Below are 20664 nucleotides of genomic sequence, written 5' to 3' on the forward strand. Positions count from 1 at the left end.
GGGACGACGACGACCATGTACTTTAGATGCCTGCCAAATGTACGATACGGATGTGAAAGCAATATTCTTCACAGGAAATACTGAGGAAAAGTGGAAGGCAGTTTTAATTTGTAAGGAGAGAGGGGAAGTTCTTTGCTTTCCTTTCAGTCCTACCAAATAAAGCAATAAATTGGGGGGGGGGGGAGACAATCAACACTGCCAGTAGTACCTGTATGCCACTATATACACAAGAACTCTGTAGCAATGAATCCACTAGCAAATGGGAGGGGGGTGATGGTGATAAACAAATCTAAGCAGCATCTCGATTGCTGAGATCCCATCAAAGGGAAGGGAAATGTGCACTGTTAAGTCGTGGGTTGACATAGCAGCCGGCACAGCGATTTCTTCAAGTAGCTCTTTATTATGGTAAGCTGGAATAGAACTGACTGCGAACAGCTCAGCCGGCCTGTATTTATAGGCAGCCGGCTGTCAACATTGTAACCACAACAGCCCAGAGTTCCCGCCTAAAATAACTGCCGCGGACCTGAGTGAAAACTATCTACAGACCTGAGTGAAAACTATATACAGTATCCCCCTGTTGGCCCAGGGTGAAACTACACTACATAACACCCCTCCCCACCGAGATAAGGCGTTAGTTACAATCGTAATGGTTTCCTTATATACAGCACTACGCGTAATGGTTCAATTAAGCACAAAAGCATATCGGTTACATTTCCCATACTTAGACCAACAGTGATACCTGTCCAACAACATAGTCCTTTAAATAAGTTGGGCGCTTGGAAACTCTGCCAGACCGCCGGGGACTGGTAGCCAAGTCCGGAGGGCCACACAGTTCTCGCTGAGGCTGTGGTGCGACCCTAGGTGGTGTTGGAACCAACTCCCCTGGATCCGCTGCTGTGGGTGGAGCCTCCGCAAGTGGAGTGGTCTGAGTCTGTTCTGAAACGGCTTGGTTCGGCTCCACGCTGGCAGTTTGCGAGGGAGGTGTAGGTGGGGCCTCGCCATCTGTACGTGTCTCTTCTGGAGCCGCAAGCGCAGTTGGGGGCACCTCGGTAGTGTCCAAGTCCCCAACCCTGCGCCTAAGCTGGTCTATGTGCCGTCGCCACAAGCGTCCGTCTTCGAGTGCCACCTGGTACGAGCGAGGTCCAGTGACTCCCACTACTGTGGCTGGCACCCAAGGGATGTCCCCCACATAGTTCCGGGCAAAGACCTGGTTTCCTGGGACAAATGACCGTGGTGCGTTGGCACAGCCTGGGGGTTCAGCCATGGCAAAGTCTGGGTGTAGCCGGTCGAGCGGTGACCTGAGGCGGCGGCCCATAAGCAGTTCAGCAGGACTCCTCCCTGTGGCCGCATGAGGGGTGATGTGTTGCACGAACAAGTATTCGGCGACCCGCTCATGCCAGTCTCCCCGGTCCAGGCGCGCCAGTGCCTCTTTTGTCGAGCGCACCATTCTTTCCGCTTGCCCGTTGCTGGATGGATGAAAGGGTGCCGTTAGGGCATGGCGGATGCCCAGTCCCAAAAGATACCGCTCAAACGTGCCTGACGTGAACTGCGGTCCGTTGTCAGAGACAAGGACATCAGGACACCCATGCGTTGCAAACAGGCCTCGCAGCACCCGGATGACAGCTTCGGTAGTGGTGGAGGGCATCAGAGTGACCTCCAGCCATTTGGAATAGGCGTCCACCAGTACCATAAAGGTCCGGCCGTGAAAGGGGCCAGCCAGATCGATATGCACCCTCGACCAGGGTGTCTTTGGCGTCTCCCAGGTGTTGCCTGGACTGCTTCAGGCGCAACCAACGCTCGGGCCGTCTCAAACACCTCAGGCCCACAGAGGCTGAGGAATAGGCCCCGCTTCCGATCCTTTGATACTGCTGTCAGCTCGTTGGCTTGGAGGTAGCAGTCGAACCGAGCGAGGTAGGAGTCCCATGATTCAGAGGCTGGCGCAAACGGCGGTAGAGGCACAAGTGAAGCCATGATTCCGATGCCGGCGTGAAGGGCGATGGATGGAACACAGTGCTCTAGCCAGAACAGTCAGCTCTGAATTGGTTCTGCCCAGTGATTTCGCTCAGTGATTTCGCTCTGTGATTCAGCTCAGTGATTCAGCTCAGTTCAGAGGCTGGCCGCATCTGGCTGTGCTCTGATGTCCATCCATCCCACCTTCGTCGCCAGTGTTAAGTCGTGGGTTGACATAGCAGCCGGCACAGCGATTTCTTCAAGTAGCTCTTTATTATGGTAAGCTGGAATAGAACTGACTGCGAACAGCTCAGCCGGCCTGTATTTATAGGCAGCCGGCTGTCAACATTGTAACCACAACAGCCCAGAGTTCCCGCCTAAAATAACTGCCGCGGACCTGAGTGAAAACTATATACAGTATCCCCCTGTTGGCCCAGGGTGAAACTACACTACATAACATGCACAAGCCCTACAGCTGTAATAACATCTCTCTGAACGTCTTTATTTTTTCACACTATATCCATAGTTCCCTCAACCATTCCTTTACTCCAAGTCCCATTAGCCCCTACTGGCGTGGCCAATGGCCAGGAATGACAGAAGTCATAGCCTAGCATAGTTAAGTGGGATGTGGGCAGGCCTTAGGTTTGCATTCTCTTGCGCAACTGTCAGTTTGGAAGCTTCCACTGTTTTTCAGACCAAGGGCCAAATTCCCTGTTGGATCGCCTTCCAGGGGCCACATGCCAGGGCTGGGCAGGGTGAGAGAGGCAAAGGTGGGTCAAACAAGGAGCGCAACTTTTGCCTTTCTACAGCAAGTTATATCTGATACACACACAACTATCTGCCCTCTACCAAGGAGGGAGGAGGCATTGTCAAGAGTTGAAAGGTACATCCCTGCTGGCTAAGGGGCGAAGCAGAGCCATGGATTCAGAGCAGTGAATTCAGAGGACCACAGACCACATGTGCATTTGGCCCCCCGGGTCTGAAGTTCTCCACCCTTGGCACATTAACACCATGTGCAAACCAGGTAAGTGTAAAGAGTGCCGTTTCAACCCAACCGTGGTGTATATTTTATACAGGAATCAGTTGCGGCAGCAGACATGCAGCCTCACACCTCTAGACCTGGCTTGGCATCAGAGATGAGGTTGGCAACCAAGATTTAGACAGCTGAGGCATCTCTGTCCTTCAAGGGCACTATACCACTTTAAACAGTCATGGCTTCCCCCAAAGAATTCTGGGAGCTGTAGTTTGTTAAGGTTGCTTTAATTTGTGAAGTGGGCTGTGAGGTTTTTTTGCTTTTTGCAAATATACCTCTTCAGCACAGTGTCTTCCAAATACATTTCTGTTCCAAGCAAGCCATCAGAATTCATTGCCCATCCTCTTGCTTCTGTCGCGTTAATTCAAAGCATTCTTAATTCCAAGGCCTACCTGGGCTGAAGAAGACAAGGCCTTGAGAAAGGTTCTGGTCAAGATGGCCGTCCAGCAGTGGACCACCTGCCTCTCAAACCCAAATATATCTCCATACTTTGGTTGCCTTTAAACTCGCCTCCGCCCATCAGAATTAATGTCAAAAAATATGATTTATATGAGCTTTGAATCAAATACTGTACATTTACAGGCAAAAGCGGGCTGTGGGGGGGGGGCAGGGGTTCATTCTAGGATTATGTCTCCAGGCTCTACCTAGCAATGGTTGATCTTTGCCTTCATTTGTAACTCAATGCCTTGAACAACCACTAGCATTTCTTTTTAAATACTGATAATGCTTTTATTGTAACTTTTTTTCTGTACCCCCTTGCTAACAAAGTATTTTTATTCACATGAAAAGCAAATCTTGGATTGAGAAGATAATGGTTTGTAAAGTAAAAAAAAAGGTGTGTGGTTTTTTTAAAAAAAATATGTTTGTATCTGTTCTGAAATTTGGTTTTAATGTAAAGTGTTTCAATATATTTGGGTTTGTTTATAAAGCAGAAGTGACCAGCTGCTCCCAGAAGCTAAAAATGAGTTCTGTATCAACAAAAGTTTTATCTAAAATTATTCATGATGACAAGTTGTAAGAAACATGAGATTTTAAACCCCTGAGCTTTTGAAATACAACTCCCATCAACCTTGGCCGTACGGGCTGAGGCTTCTAAGAGTCGTTGCCCAACATCTGAACAAACCCATGTTGGATATCCCTGCTCTATACTTTATTGTTATTTATTTCATTTCTATACTGCTTTATATTTTTAAGAAAAACCTCAAAGCGGTTTACAGCATATTAAATCAATAAAACATAAATAAAACAATTTGAAAAGAGTGAAATACAGTGGTGCCTTGGGTTAAGAACTTAATTGGTTCTGGAGGTCCATTCTTAACCTGAAACTGTTCTTAACTTGAGGTACCACTTTAGCTAATGGGGCCTTCCACTGCCGCCGTGCAATTTCCGTTCTCATCCTGAGGTAAAGTTCTCAACCCGAGGTACTACCTCCAGGTTAGTGGAGTTTGTAACCTGAAGTGTTTGTCACCCGAGGTGTTTTTATCCTAACTTACTACTGTATAGAGCAGTGTTTCCCAAACTTTTTTGGGCAACGGCACACCTGTCTACTGAAAAAAAATCTCGCGGCACACCACCATTAAAGCCCCGCCCCGTGACGTCAGCGCGCAGCGTCACGCCGGGAGGGACGCACGAAAGTGAAAGTTTTTTCCCTCCCCCCTCAGTCCCTCGCTCGGAATTCAGCTCGTTTGGGGCATCGCTCCGGCTGCTCCCTCTCCCGCCGCGCAGGAGCGATGCCTCTCTCTGGCTCTCCCTCCGCGCAGGCTGAGGGAGGGAGGGAGGTGCGCGTGTGACCCGTCTCTGCTGGGAGACCAAACCCAGCGAGGCAGAGTCGCGCGGAGGCGCCCAGGCAGCGCTGCCGGCTGCGAGGAGGAGCGCCAGGCAGCAGCAGGAGGCGCGGCCTCTCCTCGCTGCCGCCGCCCCGCCTCTCGCCACCCAACTCGCCCGCCTCCCTCCAGGCATCTCGCGGCACACCAGCCGATGTCTCACGGCACACTCGTGTGCCGCGGAACACCGGTTGGGAAACACTGGTATAGAGTATACATTCAAAGCAACATAACAGAAAACTAAAATATTACCTTAAAAGATTTTAAGGAAAACATTACAAAGGAGGTCAACTACAGAATACAAATTTAACATAGTAGGGCTGGGTGACTCTGGGTCCCGCCCCCAAGGCCAGGTGGGAAAGGCCTTGCAGGGAGTGGCCTTCACGCCTCTCAGCCGGGTGATGTTCCTCCGGCCTCATGAGGATCCTCTCTAATGGGACCCAAGTGTGTTTAGGCTTGCAATTAACTTAATCTTCCCTAGATCTGCTTTTAGCAGAAGCATGTGCCACTTCCTTTTTTTTTTTTTAATAATATTTATTAAAAATTTTCAAATATAACAGAAAAAGAAAAACATCCAAATTTAAAACCTTATTTTCATTAGCATCTTTCCAGGACTTCCCCTCCCCTCCCCCTCTTGTATTCCAATTCTTTCAAATAAATTCAACAAATTCTTTACCCCAAGTTTTAAACTTCTTATCATTGACCCAATTTAAAAATATTTTCCCATCCCCTAAAATCGACCTGTTCCCTTCCACGAGTTCCCCTCTTTAATACAGATTTGAATAAAAAAATTAAAAAAGGAATAAATTGTAATTTAACACGCTTTGGATTCCAAATTTCCCTCCCCCCTTTCCCGGTTCCGTTCCCAATGTCCATCAATGTCTACTGTCGTTCTGGAGCTCCCACATCTAAGCCATAGTCCTTCACCAGTCCGCTTTGTCGTCTTTTAAATAGTCTTTGTCGTCTTTTGGTCATCTTTAATTTTGAATGTCCAATCTTGGAAGGAGTCTGTCTCAAAAAGGTCCATTTTTTCCATCCAGATCTTTATATTTAAGAGTAAAACCTCCAATTTTATTCCTTTAGATCTTTCAAATCTGGATGTCCCAAATGTTCCCACTTCCACCTTTGTCCAGTTCTTGTTATTCTTGTTGTTCTTGTTGATCTCTCTCCTCCTCCCCCCCCCCCTGTTCTTCTGCACAAATGTTCTAATTCCAAAAGCTTCTAATTCCTCTACAGAGGCTTTGTTATTCAGGAACAAAACATTACGTCAAGTCCCTTCCATTCTTCAATAGATAAATCTATTGTCTCCTTTAGTGTATAGACCTCTGTAGACAAAATAGTGTTCCACTTCTGCAGTTTCCCAGGAGATAAAAAGTCCTATTCAAATTCCATAGCAACAATACTTGTAGTGTCCCACAGCTCCTCTAGAGGGATTATAGTAACTCAGTTTCCTTCCAGATCACACCCAACAGTCAAAGTAACTTGTTATTCCTTGTTTTAAACAATTTATATCCAATTTGTAACAAATGTAACCGGCAAAGTCCTCGTAACAAAGTTCTCTTTTTGTTCTTCCACTTTGACAGCTCCTTTGACAGCTGTCAAAACCTCTATTTCTCCTCTCCCGGCGCTCTCACGGATCGCTCCCGGGGTTTCCGGGGGGGGGGGTTGCATTTTAATTCACATTCCACTTTTCTCCTCCAGCCCAATCTTATACTTTTCCATCGCGAAATTGATAACTTTATCCAAATAAGGTTGCGCTCGATCTTAGTTGTCAAATCCTTTGCTTTAACTCCTCTACAACAGGGGGGAGGCTGACTTCCTTTTTGCACCTCCCCCGCTCGCTCCAGATTTAAAAAAAAAATTTCCCCCTTTTTAATCCGAGTTCCAATTACTCACGGATTATTCTTTTAAGTCCAAATTTTCAATGGAAGAAGTCAGCGCTCTCCGTCGAATGGCATGCGGCTTCGCTCGGCAGGGGAAGCGGAGGACTCATAGCACCACCACCCCCCGTCACCCGCTCCGCAGCCTTTAAAAAGGCTCCTTCGCGGGTCGGGGGGGCAAACGGTGCCCGCCGAGTCACCATGCCCATGGGTTTCAGCGCCCATGGTTTTTGAGGGTCCCCGCGTCGCCGGCGCGGTAGAACCCAGCCCCTGCCGAGCAGGCTCCCTCCGGAGCTCGGAGGGAGTCCGCCATTCGGCGATGGCGCCAACCCAGAAGTGAAGCATGTGCCACTTCCACTGCCCATCTTTAAAGTCAGAGTAGCAATCTGGGGACACGTTTTTTTAAAAAAAAGAGAAAAGAAGTTATTTTTAAAAAGCTATTTTTAAAGAAAAATTAAGAAGTAATCTCTTCTGTGGTCTCCTCTGTCGCGCAGCCTTCCTCTGGGCCCTGGCCTGCTTTCTTGGAGTGGAGTAGGCTCAGGTCGGACCTGGGTTCGGTCATGTGTCCTTGCCCTCCCAGTGCTCTCCTCCCTCTGCTCCTCAGCGGCAGCAGTGGCATAGCAAGGTCGGGGATCCCCTCTTTTTTATCCTTCCTCTTTCTCTTCCTTCTCCTTCTTCTCCCTGCCTTGTCTCCAGGGTTTTCCTGGCCCCGGAGCGCTGCTGGGCAGTTGGCCAGGTGCTCTCGCTCCTGGCTTGATTTGGGTCGTGGGGGGGTGTCGGTGGTTCCCCCAGTTCCTCCTCAGCAGTGGAAGCGTCAGCGACAGTCTCAGCACCCTGGAGCCAGCCTGGTAGCGCAGTTGACTCTGGCTGGCTTCAGGAGCTGCTGCTGCCATGGCGCCCGCCATTTTGCCTTGCCAGAAGTCTCCATATGATGTGTCTTGTGCCGATGAAACAATCATGCAACATTCATTCCCTACTAATAAATGTACAACACTTAAAATATAAACCCGGGGACATTAAATAATATCCAGGGACATTCCGGGGCGGATTTTGTCCGGGGACAGATTTGTAAATCCGGGGACTTTCTCCGGGAAATGGGGACGTTTGGTAACCATAGTTCAAGGTTGCAATTAACTTAATCTTCCCTACCCCAGATCTGCTTTTAGCAGAAGCAGGTGCCACTTCCACTGCCTAGGTTCAAAGTCAGAGTAGCAACCACATGTATCCTATAAGCACGCTTGGCTCTTTCTGTTTGGCGTTGCTAAGGCTCTCCTCCCCCCGCCCCCTCTCATGAAACAACAGCCTCCTTTTAAGCACCCCGACAGGTATTTACATTCCCCCCACCATTGCTCTCATGGCACATGTGCGATACAGGCGCTTCACTCTAATGCCTCCTGAAGCATCTTACGCTCTGAGACAAAGGGGCGCTCTCCTGCTAAAAGCACACACGCTGATTACAGGCGTGTACTCAGGAGAAACAAGAACCAGCCTTGCGCAGAAAAAGAAGCATCCCTTGTAATTCTCTACCCTTATTCCCCCCCACCCCTGGCCTAGACCCAGGCCCACACTTTCTCCCCTAAACCAAAATCTAACTGCAATCTCCAGGGATGGTGCTGAGGAGAGCTGCACTGAGGCACAATGGTGGGAGACCAATCCCCCTGAATCTACAGCAGGACTGTATAGATTTGGAACAGTGGTTTGCAGAGGAACATAGTTCAGAAGGCAGAAGCCGGGAAATACTGGATGGGGAACAGCTTGAAGAAAAAATACTAGGGGAGAGAGAGGTAACTGATTCACTGTCTCTGTAAAGCATCCCTCCGCTTTCCCCAAGGTCAGGGAGAGCTGCAAAAGTGGCAGGACAGAAAGCACAGAGGGTGCAAGCCCAGGTTACAAGATGCAGAAGTGACATGGGTGACTAGGGATGTGAGGGGGTGGACTTATTCATTGGGAGCACCGCCATTTGTGTGAAGACGGGTTCTTTGTTCTCTTGCTGGAATCATTAAAGTTTCTAACAGGTAAGAAGAATCCTTTTCCTTTGTTCTGCTTATCTACGGCCAAGGGGGAAGGAAGCCAGTTCCCTGAAGCCTGACAGATGCTGATCCACAAGACAAGGGCAGCCCATCATTTTGGCAGTGAAGAGCGGAGGTCAAAACTCAACAGATTCATCAAACACCTTGAGCATTCCAGATTCACACTCTCCCCCTGTTTATCTAGCAACAACTTGCAACTTCTTTTGTACATATAGTATATGTGACCTTCATTACGTTAATACATATATATGTGTGTGTGTACAAATTTAAATACAAACACCAGAACATCACACGGGTTCCATGCATTTAAAATTGATTTCCGCCTTTATGAGTTTCTTGATGTGAAGTAAAGAGTGCACCTTGAGTGGAGCACGGCATACATTTATGGCTTTTCACCTGTGTGAATTCTCTCATGAATATTAAGGTCTCCACAAAGTCTGAAGCTCTTTCCACACTCCATACATTTAAATGGTTTCTGCCCTGTATGAGTTTGTTGATGTTTTCTAAGTGTTCCACTTTCACTAAAGCTCTTTCCACATTCAATACATGTAAATGGTTTCTCCCCCGTGTGAGTTCGTTGATGTATTCTAAGTGTTCCACTGTCACTGAAGTTCTTTCCACATTCAATACATTCAAATGGTTTCTCCCCGGTGTTAGTTCGTTGATGTATTCTAAGGTTTCTATTTTCACTGAAGCTCTTTCCACATTCAATACATTTAAATGGTTTCTCGCCTGTGTGAGTTTGTTGATGTCTCCTAAGTGCTCCATTCTGACTGAAGCTCTTTCCACATTCAATGCATTTAAATGGCTTCTCCCCCGTGTGAGTTCGTTGATGTATTCTATGGTTTCTACTTTCACTGAAGCTCTTTCCACATTCAATACATTTAAACTGTTTCTACCTCATTTGATTTCGTTGATGTATTCCAAGTGTTTGACTACAACTGTAGCTCTTTCCACACTCCATGTATTCAAATGGTTTCTCTCCTGTGTGAGTTTGTTGGTGTATCCTCATTCTTCCACAGTGACTAAAGCACATTCCACATTCCCTGCATTTAAATTGTTTCTTTGTTCTTCCCAATGAATTCACAGATGGCTCCATAGAATTCTGACCGTCCTCTTCCTCACCTATTTGGGAGTTGGGGGGGGGGAGAGAATACTGTTAGACATTTAAGAAAGACAAGAAAGAAACTGAACACACGTCAATTCCCATGTGCACTTTCTCTTATTTTCACGTGCTCTCCATTCTCCACTGTCCTCTCTATGTTCCAAATTTTTAGGAATGCAGATGGGACAATGGCAATAGAAACCCATGATCACTCCATTCACACATAAGAGAGCAGCATCATTTTATAGTAAAGATCTACGGTGGAACTGGCTTATAAGACACATCTCTGTCCTTTTATTTTTCAAGTGAGGAAATGATCTCAGGCTCCAATAGAAGTCTCTCCTATGAGGAAGAAGTAAAACCGAAGTGCTCTTATGCCACATGTAACTGTAAAAATATTGCAATATATTAGAACCTAAGCAGATCCTTCTGCATTGGGTAAAGGCCCACCTAGTCCAGCACCCTGTTTTCACAGTAGCCAAGCAGATGCCTGTAGGAAACCAGCAAGCAAGATTTCAGCCCAAGAGCCCTCTGCCCTCCTGTGCTTTCCAGAAACTAGTATTAAGAAGCATTATTGCCTAGGACCACGAGGGCAGAGCACAGGCATCAGTCTAATCCCTTTTTTCAAGATATCCAACTTGCTGGCTGTCACTGTTTCCAGTAGGATAGAAGTCCATAGATTAACTATGCTTCTGTTTATTCATCTTTTGGAGTCCTTAAAGGCTCGTAAATGTATAATGGTCTAAGCTTTTGTCGGCTGCAGTCTGACAAAGGGGACACTTGGTTAGGAAATATGGTGCCACTATAAACCCATGAGTCTCTTTGTTGGTTTTGTGCACTTAATTTGAAATTTGTACCAAGGTTGTACCACTGTATCTCCATGTAAGCTTATGGAGGGACAGAATTAGAGGCGCTCTATAAATTATTATCCCGCTCACCCACTCTCACACATAACCCCTGGCTGTAAGACTGGCAAGTTTACACAATTTGCTTATAATACCGGCCACCCTTGGTCTTCATATGCCCAATCCTGTGTGCAGAGCCTCCAGCCAAAAACAAAGAGCTGCTTTGAAAAAAGCCTCACCCCTCCCTCCCTCCCTCCCTCCCTTCTTCCTGCCTGGCCCTTCCTGCCTTTGGCCTCCTCTCCATCTTTTCCTCTTTCTCCCTCCACCATCCAGCCATCCATGTCCCCATCTCCTCTCCCCTGGAACTCACCAGATTTCTCTGAGGGTCCCGGGAAGGGATGATCAGAGGTTGTAGGGAGGGATGCAGGAGACAGCTTGAGCAGGTCAGCTGCCCATCTTCGTCCGTCCATCCTGACCAGGTTTGGACGTTCAACTTCTTGAGGAGCACAGAAGCCAAAGCAAGTTGTAGTTTCCTGGGAGGAAGGACAAAGTCAAGGGAGTCTCAGAGCTCCTGCAGGGATTCTGCCCAAGACATTCTGCTGCCCCTGTAGAAGCCCCTATTGGGCACCCGCTTCCCAAGAGCCTCCACCCATTTTCAAACACCTTTGGCAATTCCTTCCGTCTGCCTGTCCCTTCTCCCTTACCAAGGCTGGCATGGTATGGGAAGTAGTGGCCTTGTGGCAGTTGCCCAAAGGGCCACAATAAATGTGATAATGTGTACCCCTTTAAATCCTTGAGTGTGCTTCTAATACAGAAGTTATGGTAGTTTGTGCTTTATGAAACTGATTATTTTGCAACTTGCCGCCCCTCAATAGGGGCAAAAATACAGCTAATAAGAGAATCACAAAGATACAGCTGAAAGGTAGAACATGAGTTGCTATATGATGCAAATGGCTGCATGTAACACAGGTTCCCAACATGCACACCAACACAACGTAACAGAACGTGGTAGGCATCAGAGCATATTCAGCAGAAATTGCCAGTGCTTGTTGTGCATGTGTATTATAATAAAATGAGGTAATGATGAATATCAGGAACGTGGAACTCCAAAGGGACTTTTTCAAGGGGGGGGGTACATAACAAAAATTTAAATTCTTTTGGCAACAATAAACATTAAAACAAGGAACTGCTGAGCAAAAACAGAAACAGAAGCATGCACAGAAGTTCTTGCGGAAAGGGGGCGGGGCCTTCAAAGGTCTCACAATCGACCCAAAACAACACAGAGGTCTGCCTGTCAATTGCGGTCCAGCGCTTGGACATCTCTGATGTAAATGATTGGTGGAAACTGAAATTCTTTGTTTGACATTACATATATAAATACCACTGCCTGGAACACCAGACAGGGTTGCAGTTTTGTGAAACGATCCAGCTGTAACCTATTGCTTTGCAATAAACACAACTCATATCTCCTCTCGTTTCTAAGTTTATTGGCGTATACTCAGGAGATAAGCCATTTTCTCGCTTACGACAGCCTGAGAGTAAATCCCGTGGAACATACGGACTGCTCTGAATACATGGGTGGCCCTTGCATGGAGAAGGAAGCCCCTTCCTTGCATCTTGGCCCCCTGGGACACACGGTGGATCCACCCACTGCTTCCTCTGCCCTCACTGCCTCCTCCTCTGTCCTCCTGCCCTGCAAACACCCTCTGCTCAGGAGAGAGGGGCAGAAAGAGCCTTCAAACCCATCTGTTTCCTCCTCCTCCGCTGCCTTTTCTTGCAGCAGCCCAGTGAGAGGGGAAGGAGCCGCAGCTCCTGGTTCACTTCAGATACACACAAGGTTTACCGATGTTGTGAATGAACAAGACCTCTGCATTCCATGCGGTGGGAGTGGGTGCCTTAAAAGTGGGGGAGAGACCTCCCCCTCCTGTCCTTTTGGGAAATAGGAGCCTTTTCCATGAGTAAACAACTTAGATGGCAAATTCTCAAGAGAAGCACTTTGGATCACTGATTGCTTGCTCACGCTATGTGTGTTTGCACCTCAAGGACAACATACATATTTACACCACGTGATTTCTTAAAGAGGGCATTTATTTAAAATCGAAGGCAATTTCTACAAAAGACGTCAATGTTTGGTTGCTTTGGGTGTTTTTTATTTTGTTGGAAGCCGCTCAGAGTGGCTGGGGAAACCCAGACAATGGGCAGGGTATTATTATTATTATTATTTTGTTGCGAGCCTTGCCAGCAATACTCAAATCTCACCACTTTCCCGCCTCCTTCCCTGCAACTCCCTTTGCACCAGATCCGGACAGGAGGAAGCTTCTCTCTTTCCACAGCGGGAAACGCCCCCCCCCCCCACCTTCAAGGCCCCATTAAGAGAAACAGCTCCCTTTCCTCCCTTCTCTTCTTCTCCCCGTCCCGGGGCTTCTCATCCTGGACCCCCACCCTTTGCCAAGCCCTTCCCTCCTTCCCCGTCGCTGGCTTTGCACTCACCCGAAATCCTGCCGGCAGCAGCAACCCTGGGCAGCGGGGGCAGGAATGGGAGCCCCCTCCTGGGGGGCAGGATATCTCCGGGGGATAATTGTAAGGGGAAAGCCTTGCAGTACCCAGCCAATGGGGAGAGAAGGGAGGGAACCTGGGCTTCGAGTACAGGGAACAGATGCTCCTTGCTTTAAGGGTTAAAGCCAGAGAGTGCAGGCTGCTAGAGGGGAGGGTGCTGCTGCTGGATACTGACTTGGGAAAGGGGGTGTGGCTTAAGGAGACCAGCTGACCCGCCCCCTCTGCCGTCCTGCACTGTCCTTGTCCTGCAAGGAATCCGGTGAGTGCAAAGCGCCTCAGGGTGTAGCAAGCTTTGGGCGGGTGTGTGTGTGTGTGTGAAATGCAATGCAGTACCCATAATTGGGGCTGGGGGTGGAGAGAGAGCAGGCAGGGAAGCCGCAGGGGGGGGGGGGGGTTGCAGCTTATTCATCCTCCTTGCACACAGATCACATGAATAGCCCTGTAGTTCAGTGTTTCCCAACCTTTTTTGGGCAAAGGCACACTTGTTTGATGAAAAAAATCTCGAGGCACACCACCATTACAGCCCCGTGACGTCAGCGGGCGGAAGCGCTGCCCGCCGAGCTCGCAGGCAGCCAGGCAGCCAGACGGCGAGAGCCCCGCGCTGGGCGGCCTCTCCTCGCCGCCGCTGCCCCGCCTCTCGCCGCCCGACTCGGAGGTAGGCTGGTGTGCCGTGGGAGGGAGGCGGGCGAGGCGGGCGGCGAGCACACGCGGGGCGGCGAGCGAGCTCCCTCCCACATCCCATCGCTGCTCGCTTCGGCCGGCCTACTGGGCTGTCGCAGGCGGAAGGCCTGCGCATGCGCGAGGTTTTCGCGCCTTCCTCCAGTAGGCCGGCCGAAGCGAGCGGCGATGGGATGTGGGAGGGAGCTCGCTCGCCGCCCCGCGTGTGCTCGCCGCCGCCGCCCCGCCTCTCGCCGCCTGACTCGCCCGCCTCCCTCCCACGGAGGTAGGCTGCTGTGCCGTGGGAGGGAGGCGGGCGAGTCGGGCGGCGAGCACACGCGGGGCGGCGAGCGAGCTCCCTCCCACATCCCATCGCCGCTCGCTTCGGCCGGCCTACTGGGCTGTCGCAGGCGGAAGGCCTGCGCATGCGCGAGGTTTTCGCGCCTTCCTCCAGTAGGCCGGCCGAAGCGAGCAGCGATGGGATGTGGGAGGGAGCTCGCTCGCCGCCCCGCGTGTGCTCGCCGCCGCCGCCCTGCCTCTCGCCGCCCGACTCGCCCGCCTCCCTCCCACGGAGGTAGGCTGCTGTGCCGTGGGAGGGAGGCGGGCGAGTCGGGCGGCGAGCACACGCGGGGCGGCGAGCGAGCTCCCTCCCACATCCCATCGCCGCTCGCTTCGGCCGGCCTACTGGGCTGTCGCAGGCGGAAGGCCTGCGCATGCGCGAGGTTTTCGCGCCTTCCTCCAGTAGGCCGGCCGAAGCGAGCGGCGATGGGATGTGGGAGCTCGCTCGCTCGCCGCCCCGCGTGTGCTCGCCGCCACCGCCCCGCCTCTCGCCGCCCGACTCGCCCGCCTCCCTCCCACGGAACACAAGGCAACGTTCCGTGGCACACTAGTGTGCCGCGGAACACCGGTTGGGAAACACTGCTGTAGTTTGATCAAGCCCATCTAGTCCCGCACCCTATTAGAATCATAGAATCGTAGAGATGGAAGGGGACCCTGAGAGTCATCTAGTCCAACCCCCTGCAATGCAGGAATCTCAGCACTGTCTCCTCACGGTGGCCAAGCCTGCAAGGAGGATTGGAGCCCAAGTGCATCCCTTCCCTCCGGCGGCTTCCGGGAACTGCTATTCAATTAAGCATAATAATAAAAATAATTTGCTCAGGAGAGAGGGGCAGAAAGAGCCTTCAAACCCATCTGTTTCCTCCTCCTCCGCTGCCTTTTCTTGCAGCAGCCTAGTGAGAGGGGAAGGAGCCGCAGCTCCTGGTTCACTTCAGATACACACAAGGTTTACCGATGTTGTGAATGAACAAGACCTCTGCATTCCATGCAGTGGGAGTGGGGTGGCTTAAAAGTGGGGGAGAGACCTCCCCCTCCTGTCCTTTTGGGAAATAGGAGTCATTTCCATGAGTAAACAACTGAAATATACTCAGAGTCGCAAAGTGATTTCATGCTCTTTATTCAGCTCATAGTGGTGAGGAGGAATGAATGAAAGTCCCTTCAAGGTATCTGCTTTATATACATTATTTACACAATGGGCTGCACATGATTGGTGAATTCCGGAATTCTACTGTAAGCCAATCAGGTTGTGGATTCACTTCTATCTGGAGCATGATTGGGTAGTTCCTGCCAACCAATCATACTGCTGCATTGTTCTAGGACCAATCAGACTGCTGCATTCTGAATCCTATTGTTCTAGGACCAATCAGACTGCTGCCTTTTGGATCCTATTGTTCTAGGACCAATCAGACTGCTGCAGTTTGAATCCTATTCAACTCAGTACATAACACAACTTAGATGACAAATTCTCAAGAGAAGCACTTCGGAGCACTGCTTGCTTGCTCACGCTATGTGTGTTTGCACCTCAAGGACAACATACATATTTACACCACGTGATTTCTTAAAGAGGGCATTTCTTTAAAATCGAAGGCAATTTCTACAAAAGACTTCAATGTTTGGTTTTTTTCGGTGTTTTTTATTTTGTTGGAAGCCGCTCAGAGTGGCTGGGGAAACCCAGACAATGGGCAGAGTATTATTATTATTATTATTATTATTATTATTATTATTATTTTATTGCGAGCCTTGCCAGCAATACTCAAATCTCACCACTTTCCCGCCTCCTTCCCTGCAACTCCCTTTGTACCAGATCCGGACAGGAGGAAGCTTCTCTCTTTCCACAGTGGAAACCCCTCCCCCCTCCACCTTCAAGGCCCCATTAAGAAAAACAGCTCCCTTTCCTCCCTTCTCTTCTTCTCCCCGTCCCGGGGCTTCATCCTGGACCCCCCACCCCTTGCCAAGCCCCTTCCCTCCTTCCCTGCCGCTGGCTTTGCACTCACCCGAAATCCTGGCGATGGTGGCAGCGACCCTGGGCAGCCGGGCAGGAATGGGAGCCCCCGCCTGGGAGGCAGGATATCTCCGGGGGATAATTGTAAGGGGAAAGCCTGGGCTTCCAGTACAGGGAACAGATGCTCCTTGCTTTAAGGGTTAAAGCCAGAGAGTGCACGCTGCTAGAGGGGAGGGTGCTGCTGCTCGATACTGGCTTGGGAAAGGGGGCTCGGCTTAAGCAGAGCCCCCTTTCCTTGCTAGGCCGTATTGCTGCTATAAAAATGAATGTATTGCCAAGAATGTTGTTTTTGTTTCAATCATTGCAAATTTTGGACAAAATGGACGGTTTCAAGAAGTGGCAGAGAGATATTTCCAGATTTGTCTGGCAGGGCAAGAAGCCCAGAATAAAATTTAAAATACTAACTGATGCAAAAGAAAGAGGTGGATTTGCCCTGCCAGACCTTAAACTTTATTATGAATCAGCAGCATTTTGCTGGCTGAAAGAATGGCTGCTTCTTGAGACCACAGACATTTTGGAATTAGAAGGTTTCAATAATGTATTTGGGTGGCATGCATATTTGTGGTATAACAAGGTTAAAGCACATAAAGCATTTAAAAACCATATTGTCAGGAAAGCATTGTTCATTGTCTGGATAAGATATAAAGATTTGCTTGAAAATAAAACCCCAAGGTGGCTATCACCGATGGAAGCGAAGGCTCAGAAAAAGCTCAATATGGAGGCCAAATGGCCGAAATATTGGGAGATTTTGGAACAAGAAGGAGATAAATTGAAATTGCAGAGTTTTGAGAAACTAAAAGATAAAGTGCGAGATTGGCTCTATTATTATCAAATAAGGGAGGCTTATAATCTGGACAAGAAAATTGGCTTCCAGGTAGAAAAATCAAAATTGGAAACAGAACTGTTAGATCCCAAAACTAAGATATTATCAAGAATGTATAACTTGCTGTTGAAATGGAATACTCAGGATGAAACGGTGAAATCTGCTATGATAAAATGGGCACAAGATGTCGGACATAACATTATGTTGGCTGACTGGGAACAGTTATGGACCACAGGTATGAAATTTATGGCATGTAATGCCTTAAGAGAGAATATTATGAAAATGATATATATAAATATAAATTTGAGAAATGCATAATCTAAATTATAACTATGGATGATTTACGGAACAGCTGAGGGAAGTCCTAAAAAAGAAATAAGTTGTGAAAAACGATGTGAAATTAATATGTCAAGCTTGCAAAAATCTACCATTTGCCTGATAATAAATGTTGGAAATGTAAAGAAAATGAAGGTACATTCTTTCACCCCGGTGGACGTGCCCAAAGATCAAGGCTTTCTGGGAGATGATATATAATGAAATGAAAAAGGTATTTAAATATACCTTCCTGAAGAAACCAGAGGCCTTTCTCTTGTGCATGGTCCGCCAATTGGTGTTAAAGAAGGATAGAACTTTTTTATGTATGCTACAACAGCAGCAAGAATACTCATTGCAAAGTATTGGAAGACACAAGATCTACCCACCCTGGAAGAATGGCAGATGAAAGTTATGGACTATATGGAATTGGCGGAAATGACTGGCAGAATCCGAGACCAGGGAGAAGAGTTGGTGGAAGAAGATTGGAAGAAATTTAAAGACTATCTACATAAACACTGCAAAATTAATGAATGTTAGAATGATGTTGGCATGAAGTTAAGTGGTTCTAGCAGCAATGTTATAAAGGAGTATGTAAAAATGGATTGCTATCAGATGAGAATGTAAATATATAATACATTCAGGTAGAGGAATAAGATAAAAACAAGGAGGGAAAAGATTTGCTGATTTAACTAACTGAACTGGAATACAAAAAAGGGAGGTGTGAGGAGATCAGGGAAACAAGTAAACGAAAGATAATATGAAAAGATTGATTTGATTTTAATTGTTTTTTGCTTTTCTGTATTTTGTAATTTTTTCTTTTCTCTCTCTCTTTTTTTCTTATTTTGCAACTTTTTTGTAATCTTTCTTGAAACTTTAATAAATATCTTTTAAAAAAAAGAAGACTCCCTGGAAAAGACTCTGATGTTGGGAAAGATGGAGGGCACAAGGAGAAGGACGACAGAGGACGAGATGGTTGGACAGTGTTCTCGAAGCTACAAACATGAGTTTGATCAAACTGCGGGAGGCAGTGGAAGACAGGAGTGCCTGGCATGCTCTGGTCCATGGGGTCACAAAGAGTCGGACACGGCTAAACAACAACATACAAACATGTGCAATCTCTTAACAGGTAGAAAAAACAAAATAATAGAAAATAGAAAATTTATAAAGAAAGAAAAAAAAAAGAATTAACAAAGATAAGAAACCAAGAAATAATAGTAAGGAAAAAAGACAAAGTTATTTAAATAGTAAAACTACTCATCGACACAATCATTCCCATCCCGCTCATTCTACTGTTTGATATAACATTCTTTTTTACACAGGCTTACATTATATAATACCATTTCTTTCTGCTTTGTATACATTCCTTTGATATTTTTCTTTACAAATATCATTCAATTTCTGCTCATATGGAGTTATTTGTACAATAAAGTTTTACATAATTCTGAAATATTATCCATTCTCTAGTTGTTTTTGTTTCCATATTCCTCTAACTGATCTCGTCAGTTTTGCTAATTGTAGATATCATAACATGAGTATCTGCCAATCTGTAATCTCTGGGAGCATTTCATTTTTCCAGCTCCTTGCTATAAGGGTTTTAGCTGCTGTTATACCATACATAAACAATGATATTATAACTTTTTAAATTTCTGATGGTAATATACCAAGTAGAAAAATCTTTGGGGATTTTTTTTAAAAGTAATTTTAAATAGTTTCTTAAACTCGTTATAAATATCATTCCAGTATTTGCCAATGGCTACACAGGTCCACCACGTATGATAGTATGACCCCTTCTTTTTTTTTACATCTCCCACAGGTTGATGTTTTCCCTTTATACATTTTAGCAAGCTTTTTGGGGGTAAGATGCCATCTATATACCACTCCCTGCAAGGCCTTTCCCACCCAGCCCTACTATGTTAAATATGTATTCTGTAGTTGACCTTTGTAATGTGTTGTTTTGAAATCTTGAAGATAATAGTTTAGTTTTCTGTTACGTTGCTTTGACCGTATACTCTATATTTCACATTTTTCACATTGTTTTATTTATCGTATTTTTCGCTCTATAACACGCACCCAACTATAACACGCACGTAGTTTTTAGAGGAGGAAAACAAGGGAAAAAATATTCTAAATGAAACAGTGGATGTATGATTTTTGTGGTTCATTCTGTGGCCACAGACATGTGATCTGATGGTGAGTTTGGGGTAGCCCAATGCAAAAATTCTGAGGATCCATGTGGAGCTGTGCTTTGTAACCACGTTTTAAGTGGGGAGGGAAGGAAAGCACTCAAGGGACAAGGAGCACGTGTGGAGTGTGTGGAGAAGGATGCTGCTAATCATGCAAAGAGGGGGAGAAGGGGAGAAGGCCCCTCTCCTCTCCCTCTTTGCTCCTTTAAAGCAAGCAGGCTCTGCTTTTCTCCCTCCTCCCCGGCTCTTCCCCCCGGCTTAGCGAGCTGAAAATCTTTCCTGCTATTTAGCGAGCTGAGTGTTGAGGAGAGAGGGACAGAGAGCCTGCTTGCTTTAAAGGAGCCAACCGGACACTCGTGTAAGCGGCTCCTCTCCTCTCCCGCTTTGCTCCTTTAAAGAAACAGCCTCTCTGTCCCTCTCTCCTCCCCTCTCAGCGGCTCTTCTCCCGCTTTGCTGTTTCAAAGCGAGCCACGGAGGAGGGAAGCATTTGCTCCGTAACACGCACAGACATTTCCCCTTACTTTCTAGGAGGGGAAAAATGTGTGTTATGGAGCGAAAACTACGGTATGTTTTATTGATTTAGTATGCTGTAAATCGCTTTGAGGTTTTTCTTAAAATTATAAAGTGGTATAGAAATTAAATAAAAGAAGTATAGAGCAGGGATATCCAACATGGGGTTGCTCAGATGTTGGGCAACAACTCCCATAAGCCTCAGCCCAGATGGTCAAGGTTGATGAGAGGTGTAGTTCAAAAGCTCAAGGGGGGGAAATCTCACCCGTATACAATCCCGTATACAAATAGCCAATTCAATTTCCTAGCTGCCAGCCTTTATGTGGCCAAAATGGAACCCTTCTTCCAAGGAAGAGAGGGAGGTACCAGTAACCTTGAGGCAGCTCCATTGGTTACGTATATCCAATAAATTTTTAGGTGGGGGGGGGGAAAGATAGCCAAAGCCACGCAATGAGAACTGCACATGCTCAGTGGATACAGAAAACTGGCTGTGGGGGTGGGGCGCTGGTGGACAGCAGGAATGGAAAACTGGAGAGGGATGGATAGCAGTGGAGTGTGCTGGAAAAGGGAAATGTTTTGGATCAGAAGCACTCAGTGCCTCAGCATTTTCATCCAT

The 20664-nt window shown here is 47.4% G+C and overlaps 2 protein-coding genes across 6 annotated transcripts in view; one reads left to right on the plus strand and one right to left on the minus strand.

Moving 5' to 3' along the window:
- Window positions 1-16275, minus strand: part of LOC310701849 (uncharacterized protein) — a 23779-nt gene extending 7504 nt beyond the window's left edge. Inside the window, exon 1 of the mRNA XM_083493298.1 lies at window positions 16265-16275. The gene's annotated coding sequence lies outside the window, so the exon portion shown is untranslated. The remainder of the gene's footprint in view (window positions 1-16264) is intronic.
- The window catches only part of LOC310701452 (uncharacterized protein), a 137038-nt gene that overhangs the window by 98006 nt on the left and 18368 nt on the right, over window positions 1-20664 (plus strand). For 2 of the 5 annotated variants that reach the window (XR_014523051.1, XR_014523052.1), the window contains exon 3: window positions 18482-18805. The exons of the other annotated variants lie outside the window; for them this stretch is intronic. The gene's annotated coding sequence lies outside the window, so the exon portion shown is untranslated. Of the gene's footprint in view, window positions 1-18481; window positions 18806-20664 lie in introns of those variants that run through there. 5 annotated transcript variants of the gene reach the window in all.

The sequence above is a fragment of the Podarcis liolepis genome (assembly GCF_965112155.1).
Source record: "Podarcis liolepis genome assembly, chromosome: 2".
NCBI classification, from domain to species: domain Eukaryota; kingdom Metazoa; phylum Chordata; class Lepidosauria; order Squamata; family Lacertidae; genus Podarcis; species Podarcis liolepis.